Raw genomic sequence first — 10,254 nt, forward strand, 5'->3', positions numbered from 1 at the left:
CAATTATGGATGGACGGACTGCCTGCCGAGTGCCGACACAGAGGTAGCCACAGCCGTGAACTACCGCACTGTACACTGGTTGATAAAGAGATAGTAGTATACTCGTAACAACTAGTATGACGACGGTATAAAGAATGAAAAAAAAACCACGGTTAGGTGGTTTATATTATAATACAATTATGGATGGACGGACTGCCTGCCGAGTGCCGACACAGAGGTAGCCACAGCCGTGAACTACCGCACTGTACACTGGTTGATAAAGAGATAGTAGTATACTCGTAACAACTAGTATGACGACGGTATAAAGAATGAAAAAAAAACCACGGTTAGGTGGTATATAATACAATTATGGTTGGACGGACTGCCTGCCGAGTGCCGACACAGAGGTAGCCACAGCCGTGAACTACCGCACTGTACACTGGTTGATAAAGAGATAGTAGTATACTCGTAACAACTAGTATGACGACGGTATAAAGAACAAAAAAAAAACCACGGTTAGGTGGTATATATTATAATACAATTATGGATGGACGGACTGCCTGCCGAGTTCCGACACAGAGGTAGCCACAGCCGTGAACTACCGCACTGTACACTGGTTGATAAAGAGATAGTAGTATACTCGTAACAACTAGTATGACGACGGTATAAAGAATGAAAAAAAAACCACGGTTAGGTGGTATATATTATAATACAATTATGGATGGACGGACTGCCTGCCGAGTGCCGACACAGAGGTAGCCACAGCCGTGAACTACCGCACTGTACACTGGTTGATAAAGAGATAGTAGTATACTCGTAACAACTAGTATGACGACGGTATAAAGAATGAAAAAAAAACCACGGTTAGGTGGTATATAATACAATTATGGTTGGACGGACTGCCTGCCGAGTGCCGACACAGAGGTAGCCACAGCCGTGAACTACCGCACTGTACACTGGTTGATAAAGAGATAGTAGTATACTCGTAACAACTAGTATGACGACGGTATAAAGAATGAAAAAAAAACCACGGTTAGGTGGTATATAATACAATTATGGTTGGACGGACTGCCTGCCGAGTGCCGACACAGAGGTAGCCACAGCCGTGAACTACCGCACTGTACACTGGTTGATAAAGAGATAGTAGTATACTCGTAACAACTAGTATGACGACGGTATAAAGAATGAAAAAAAAACCACGGTTAGGTGGTATATATTATAATACAATTATGGATGGACGGACTGCCTGCCGAGTGCCGACACAGAGGTAGCCACAGCCGTGAACTACCGCACTGTACACTGGTTGATAAAGAGATAGTAGTATACTCGTAACAACTAGTATGACGACGGTATAAAGAATGAAAAAAAAACCACGGTTAGGTGGTATATAATACAATTATGGTTGGACGGACTGCCTGCCGAGTGCCGACACAGAGGTAGCCACAGCCGTGAACTACCGCACTGTACACTGGTTGATAAAGAGATAGTAGTATACTCGTAACAACTAGTATGACGACGGTATAAAGAACGAAAAAAAAAACCACGGTTAGGTGGTATATATTATAATACAATTATGGATGGACGGACTGCCTGCCGAGTTCCGACACAGAGGTAGCCACAGCCGTGAACTACCGCACTGTACACTGGTTGATAAAGAGATAGTAGTATACTCGTAACAACTAGTATGACGACGGTATAAAGAACGAAAAAAAAACCACGGTTAGGTGGTATATATTATAATACAATTATGGATGGACGGACTGCCTGCCGAGTTCCGACACAGAGGTAGCCACAGCCGTGAACTACCGCACTGTACACTGGTTGATAAAGAGATAGTAGTATACTCGTAACAACTAGTATGACGACGGTATAAAGAATGAAAAAAAAACCACGGTTAGGTGGTATATAATACAATTATGGTTGGACGGACTGCCTGCCGAGTGCCGACACAGAGGTAGCCACAGCCGTGAACTACCGCACTGTACACTGGTTGATAAAGAGATAGTAGTATACTCGTAACAACTAGTATGACGACGGTATAAAGAACGAAAAAAAAACCACGGTTAGGTGGTATATATTATAATACAATTATGGATGGACGGACTGCCTGCCGAGTGCCGACACAGAGGTAGCCACAGCCGTGAACTACCGCACTGTACACTGGTTGATAAAGAGATAGTAGTATACTCGTAACAACTAGTATGACGACGGTATAAAGAATGAAAAAAAAAACACGGTTAGGTGGTATATAATACAATTATGGTTGGACGGACTGCCTGCCGAGTGCCGACACAGAGGTAGCCACAGCCGTGAACTACCGCACTGTACACTGGTTGATAAAGAGATAGTAGTATACTCGTAACAACTAGTATGACGACGGTATAAAGAACGAAAAAAAAACCACGGTTAGGTGGTATATATTATAATACAATTATGGATGGACGGACTGCCTGCCGAGTTCCGACACAGAGGTAGCCACAGCCGTGAACTACCGCACTGTACACTGGTTGATAAAGAGATAGTAGTATACTCGTAACAACTAGTATGACGACGGTATAAAGAATGAAAAAAAAACCACGGTTAGGTGGTATATATTATAGTACAATTATGGATGGACGGACTGCCTGCCGAGTGCCGACACAGAGGTAGCCACAGCCGTGAACTACCGCACTGTACACTGGTTGATAAAGAGATAGTAGTATACTCGTAACAACTAGTATGACGACGGTATAAAGAATGAAAAAAAAACCACGGTTAGGTGGTATATAATACAATTATGGTTGGACGGACTGCCTGCCGAGTGCCGACACAGAGGTAGCCACAGCCGTGAACTACCGCACTGTACACTGGTTGATAAAGAGATAGTAGTATACTCGTAACAACTAGTATGACGACGGTATAAAGAATGAAAAAAAAAACCACGGTTAGGTGGTATATAATACAATTATGGTTGGACGGACTGCCTGCCGAGTGCCGACACAGAGGTAGCCACAGCCGTGAACTACCGCACTGTACACTGGTTGATAAAGAGATAGTAGTATACTCGTAACAACTAGTATGACGACGGTATAAAGAATGAAAAAAAAACCACGGTTAGGTGGTATATATTATAATACAATTATGGATGGACGGACTGCCTGCCGAGTGCCGACACAGAGGTAGCCACAGCCGTGAACTACCGCACTGTACACTGGTTGATAAAGAGATAGTAGTATACTCGTAACAACTAGTATGACGACGGTATAAAGAATGAAAAAAAAACCACGGTTAGGTGGTATATAATACAATTATGGATGGACGGACTGCCTGCCGAGTGCCGACACAGAGGTAGCCACAGCCGTGAACTACCGCACTGTACACTGGTTGATAAAGAGATAGTAGTATACTCGTAACAACTAGTATGACGACGGTATAAAGAACGGAAAAAAAACCACGGTTAGGTGGTATATATTATAATACAATTATGGATGGACGGACTGCCTGCCGAGTTCCGACACAGAGGTAGCCACAGCCGTGAACTACCGCACTGTACACTGGTTGATAAAGAGATAGTAGTATACTCGTAACAACTAGTATGACGACGGTATAAAGAATGAAAAAAAAACCACGGTTAGGTGGTATATAATACAATTATGGTTGGACGGACTGCCTGCCGAGTGCCGACACAGAGGTAGCCACAGCCGTGAACTACCGCACTGTACACTGGTTGATAAAGAGATAGTAGTATACTCGTAACAACTAGTATGACGACGGTATAAAGAACGAAAAAAAAACCACGGTTAGGTGGTATATATTATAATACAATTAGGGATGGACGGACTGCCTGCCGAGTTCCGACACAGAGGTAGCCACAGCCGTGAACTACCGCACTGTACACTGGTTGATAAAGAGATAGTAGTATACTCGTAACAACTAGTATGACGACGGTATAAAGAACGAAAAAAAAACCACGGTTAGGTGGTATATATTATAATACAATTATGGATGGACGGACTGCCTGCCGAGTTCCGACACAGAGGTAGCCACAGCCGTGAACTACCGCACTGTACACTGGTTGATAAAGAGATAGTAGTATACTCGTAACAACTAGTATGACGACGGTATAAAGAATGAAAAAAAAACCACGGTTAGGTGGTATATAATACAATTATGGTTGGACGGACTGCCTGCCGAGTGCCGACACAGAGGTAGCCACAGCCGTGAACTACCGCACTGTACACTGGTTGATAAAGAGATAGTAGTATACTCGTAACAACTAGTATGACGACGGTATAAAGAATGAAAAAAAAACCACGGTTAGGTGGTATATATTATAATACAATTATGGATGGACGGACTGCCTGCCGAGTGCCGACACAGAGGTAGCCACAGCCGTGAACTACCGCACTGTACACTGGTTGATAAAGAGATAGTAGTATACTCGTAACAACTAGTATGACGACGGTATAAAGAATGAAAAAAAAACCACGGTTAGGTGGTATATAATACAATTATGGTTGGACGGACTGCCTGCCGAGTGCCGACACAGAGGTAGCCACAGCCGTGAACTACCGCACTGTACACTGGTTGATAAAGAGATAGTAGTATACTCGTAACAACTAGTATGACGACGGTATAAAGAACGAAAAAAAAACCACGGTTAGGTGGTATATATTATAATACAATTATGGATGGACGGACTGCCTGCCGAGTTCCGACACAGAGGTAGCCACAGCCGTGAACTACCGCACTGTACACTGGTTGATAAAGAGATAGTAGTATACTCGTAACAACTAGTATGACGACGGTATAAAGAACGAAAAAAAAAACCACGGTTAGGTGGTATATATTATAATACAATTATGGATGGACGGACTGCCTGCCGAGTTCCGACACAGAGGTAGCCACAGCCGTGAACTACCGCACTGTACACTGGTTGATAAAGAGATAGTAGTATACTCGTAACAACTAGTATGACTATGACGACGGTATAAAGAAAGAAAAAAAAAACCACGGTTAGGTGGTATATAATACAATTATGGATGGACGGACTGCCTGCCGAGTGCCGACACAGAGGTAGCCACAGCCGTGAACTACCGCACTGTACTGTGTCTGCTGCTAATATAGACTGGTTGATAAAGAGATAGTATACAATACTACTAATATACTGGTGGTCAGGCACTGGTCACCACTAGTCACACTGGCAGTGGCACTCCTGCAGCAAAAGTGTGCACTGTTTAATTTTAATATAATATTATTTATCATGTACTCCTGGCTCCTGCTATAACAACCTGCAGTGCTCCCCAGTCTCCCCCACAATTATAAGCTTTATATACAATACATTGATGTGCAGCACACTGGGCTGAGCAGTGCACACAGACTGAGTCACTGTGTGACTGTGTATCGTTTTTTTCAGGCAGAGAACGGATATATTAAATAAAACAAACAACTGCACTGTCTCTGGTGGTCACTGGTCACTGTGGTCGTCAGTCACTAAACTCTGTCTGCACTCTCTTCTAATCTACAGTATCACAGCAATCTCTCTCTCTCTCTCTCTTCTAAATCTAATCTAAATGGAGAGGACGCCAGCCACGTCCTCTCCCTATCAATCTCAATGCACGTGTGAAAATGGCGGCGACGCGCGGCTCCTTATATAGAATCCGAGTCTCGCTAGAATCCGACAGCGTCATGATGACGTTCGGGCGCGCTCGGGTTAACCGAGCAAGGCGGGAAGATCCGAGTCGCTCGGACCCGTGAAAAAAAAAGTGAAGTTCGTGCGGGTTCGGATTCAAAGAAACCGAACCCGCTCATCTCTAGTTTAAACACAGGTGCCTTAGTTTTTAATACCGGGCTCTGCTGAATCCTCTAGAGACAGAATAGCCTTCATTGCTCCAATTAATTCAGCTATATCCTCTGAGCTGATACCTTCTAACTGTTCTTCATATGGTGAAGTAGAGTATATAGAGCTATCCTCATCAGATGTATCATCCTGTGTAGCCTGTGAATTTGATAGTTTATTTACACTCGGTTTATCAGCTTGTTTCATTGGAGACGCTGTTGGGGATAGGAAGGGAGCTGCATGTATGAGTTAATAGAGTACCCTACTCCTGGTATTGAAGCTGTAGGAATTACCTGTTCAGCTATACTGGACAAGGTCTGTACAAACATCGCCCAAGGTGGATCTACCTGCCGTTGAACAGGGATCTGCCTTGCAATCTGCTGAAAAACAAAACAATTTGCACATGACCCCTCATTTGCCAAAGATTGAGGTATTAACCCCCCCTTGCAGGATAAACATGTTTTGAGTGTTGGTGTTACTGTTAATGTAACCTCGTCACTTTGCCGCTCTTAGACATGATAAATAATCAGCTTTTCACAGTATACTACACAATCTGTGACTGTAATCACTTTACTTTAAAGTGATATCAATCTGACCCCAACCCATGTACCAGCATTGAGGCTCAGAAGAAACACTGACAAACATATATAAAGTCAGCAATCACACTAGCAGTCAGTCACATGTTATATATTAGTCATATGAGCACATTATCAACTACGAACACATTGTAAAGTATGTAGGAGTACATATTACTGAATTCTGTTTTATACAGATCTTAACGTATTCAGACGCATTGCGAAGAAAACCACAGTAATGTACACAGACTCATATGTAATAGGCACTAACGTTACCTATACATACTGACAAAAAGTAGATCGAATTTTAGTGCTGTATAACCCGTACTCCGTAGAGTGGGATACAGGGAGACTCACCTCACTTCCAGGATCAATCAATGCGTTAGCGAACGCTGAGTGGATCCAGACGCTACTAGTGTACACTGCCGCTCCGGGAATTTTTAGTGAACACAGACGCACTGTGCATGCAGACGCACCGGTCATACAGACGCCTGTACTGCGACCGGGTCTCCTTGCGGTAGCGCTTAGTGTACACTTACGCAGCAACTATAGTTCGACTGAGTCCCCTCGTGGTAGCGTCTGAGACAGAAGTGAGGCAATCAGTTCATGGCGGGAGACTGATGGAAACTGGTCATGAACTGGGGGGAGGGGCGACCAGGAGAGCGCCTGACTCCCCACTGCTGACATCAACCCTAGGGATTACGGCCTCATACTAATCCTAGTGCTTATGATCCCTAAGGCCTAACGCTGGAGCACCCGTGGTGCGGCGTGCCAGCTACTGTTTGGTAGTCTCCTCCCAATACAGTGTGGCTGTGTCCGTATTCCCCTTCTAAGAGGAACCGATGCCTTACCTTCTCCCCGTGCTCCAGCCACAGTCTGGTAACGTCTGCTGGACCTGCTAGTATATCCGACACAGACGCCCGTCGAGACAGCACTTGTACCGTGGGTAAGCGTTGTTGTGACCTGGCTGAGAGTTGTTGGAGCGACTCTTTCCAATATGCGTGTAAGACGCTGTTAGGAAAGATCACTCAGAAACATAGTAAGACTATGAAAATAAATTAATAAAAGCATAGGGCTGCCAAAGAACAGCAGCCCTGTGACCATGGTCCGGCTCCTGCCACACCAAACAAAAAACTGATTTGCCTGAGCCAGTGGGTGGGGATATATGGACGAGCCCGTTGCATCATGGGAGGACTGAAAGCTTGTGATCGTTTGGTGCCAATCCGCTGTCGCTCCATCATATCCCATTGTTATCCTGTGTATAACCTATGGACCCTGCCGGAGAAAATGCTGTTATTGGCCCTATTTGTGACTGGCCCCAGGTGGAGAAACGCGTCAGTTTCCATTCATCTTGTTCTCTTTCTGTCTCCACAGGTTCTGTGAGCAGCAGAAGGGTCTCTTACCTGATTTGTGCCTCTTATCTGATTGTGGCATTGCTCTGTGCTGGTCTCCTCATCACCACGTTCATACTCGCTGTGACCATGACAAGTGAGTGCTCTGAATCCTCCCATCTACACTCTCCTTATAGCTACACATTATGGGTCTAATTCACTGGACATATCATCTGTTACAGAAGCAAATAGCAAGTTTTAAAATACAGGCCCTCATTCCGAGTTGTTCGCTCGGTAAATTTCTTTGCATCGCAGCGTTTTTCTGCTTAGTACGCATGCGCAATGTTCGCACTGCGACTGCGCCAAGTAAATTTGCTATGAAGATAGTATTTTTACTCACGGCTTTTTCTTCGCTACGGCGATCGTAGTGTGATTGACAGGAAATGGGTGTTACTGGGGCGGAAACACGGCGTTTTATGGGCGTGTGGATGAAAACGCTGCCATTTCCGGAAAAAACGCAGGAGTGGCTGGAGAAACGGAGGAGTGTCTGGGCGAACGCTGGGTGTGTTTGTGACGTCAAACCAGGAACGACAAGCACAGAACTGATCGCAGATGCCGAGTAAGTATGAAGCTACTCTGAAACTGCTAAGACGTGTGCTAATCGCAAAATTGCGAATACTTCGTTCGCAATTTTAAGAAGCTAAGATACACTCCCAGTAGGCGGAGGCTTAGCGTGAGCAACTCTGCTAAATTCGCCTTGCGAGCGATCAACTCGGAATGAGGGCCACAGCGTATGTACAGAAGTGAGATTACTTATTTACACATTGATGATCATAGTCATTCAGATATTGCATGAAATGAGCTCAAACTGGGCAACAACTCCCCAGTGATAGCCACTCGTGCATGCTGAGGACCATCCATGTACATTAGGCTGTCCACTGTGTAATACATCAGGGAGGTCCAGGATTTCTTATTGCTGCAAAGGGAAATAAATAACTCTGTCCACATACACAGTGGAGTCACACAACTCTGTCCACAAACACGGTGGAGTCACACAACTCTGTCCACTTACACTGTGAAGTCACACAACTCTATCCACGTACACGGTGGAGTCACACAACTCTGTCCACGTACACGGTGGAGTCACACAACTCTGTCCACATACACGGTGGAGTCACACAACTCTGTCCACGTACACGGTGGAGTCACACAACTCTATCCACGTACACGGTGGAGTCACACAACTCTGTCCACATACACGGTGGAGACACACAACTCTATCCACGTACACGGTGGAGACACACAACTCTGTCCACATATACGGTGGAGACACACAACTCTGTCCACATACACGGTGGAGTCACACAACTCTGTCCACATACACGGTGGAGTCACACAACTCTGTTCACATACACGGTGGAGTCACACAACTCTATCCACATACACGGTGGAGTCACACAACTCTGTCCACATATACCGTGGAGTCACACAACTCTGTCCACATACACCGTGGAGTCACACAACTCTGTCCACATACACCGTGGAGTCACACAACTCTGTCCACATACACCGTGGAGTCACACAACTCTGTCCACATACACCGTGGAGTCACACAACTCTGTCCACATACACCGTGGAGTCACACAACTCTGTCCACATACACCGTTGAGTCACACAACTCTGTCCACATACACGTGGAGTTACACAACTCTGTCCACATACACGGTGGAGTCAGACAACTCTGTCCACATACACGGTGGAGTCACACAACTCTGTCCACATACACGGTGGAGTCACACTACTCTGTCCACATACATGGTGGAGTCACACTACTCTGTCCACATACACGGTGGAGTCACACTACTCTGTCCACATACACGGTGGAGTCACACAACTCTGTCCACATACACGGTGGAGTCACACAACTCTGTCCACATACACGGTGGAGTCACACAACTCTGTCCACATACACGGTGGAGTCACACAACTCTGTCCACATACACGGTGGAGTCACACTACTCTGTCCACATACACGGTGGAGTCACACTACTCTGTCCACATACACGGTGGAGTCACACAACTCTGTCCACATACACGGTGGAGTCACACAACTCTGTCCACATACACGGTGGAGTCACACAACTCTATCCACATACACGTGGAGTCACACAACTCGGTCCACATACACCGTGGAGTCACACAACTCTGTCCTCATACACGGAGGAGCCACACAACTCTGTCCACACACACCGTGGAGTCACACAACTCTGTCCACATACACGTTGGATCACACAACTCTGTCCACATACACGGTGGAGTCACACTACTTGTCCGCATACACGGTGGAGTCACACAACTCTGTCCACATACACGGTGGACTCACACAACTCTGTCCGCATACACCGTGGACTCACACAACTCTGTCCATATACACGGAGGAGTCACACAACTCTGTCCACGTACACGTGGAGTCACACAACTCTGTTCACGTACACGTGTAGTCACACAACTCTGTCCACATACACGGTGGAGTCACACAACTCTGTCCACA

This window comes from Pseudophryne corroboree (assembly GCF_028390025.1).
Source record: "Pseudophryne corroboree isolate aPseCor3 chromosome 6 unlocalized genomic scaffold, aPseCor3.hap2 SUPER_6_unloc_1, whole genome shotgun sequence".
NCBI classification, from domain to species: domain Eukaryota; kingdom Metazoa; phylum Chordata; class Amphibia; order Anura; family Myobatrachidae; genus Pseudophryne; species Pseudophryne corroboree.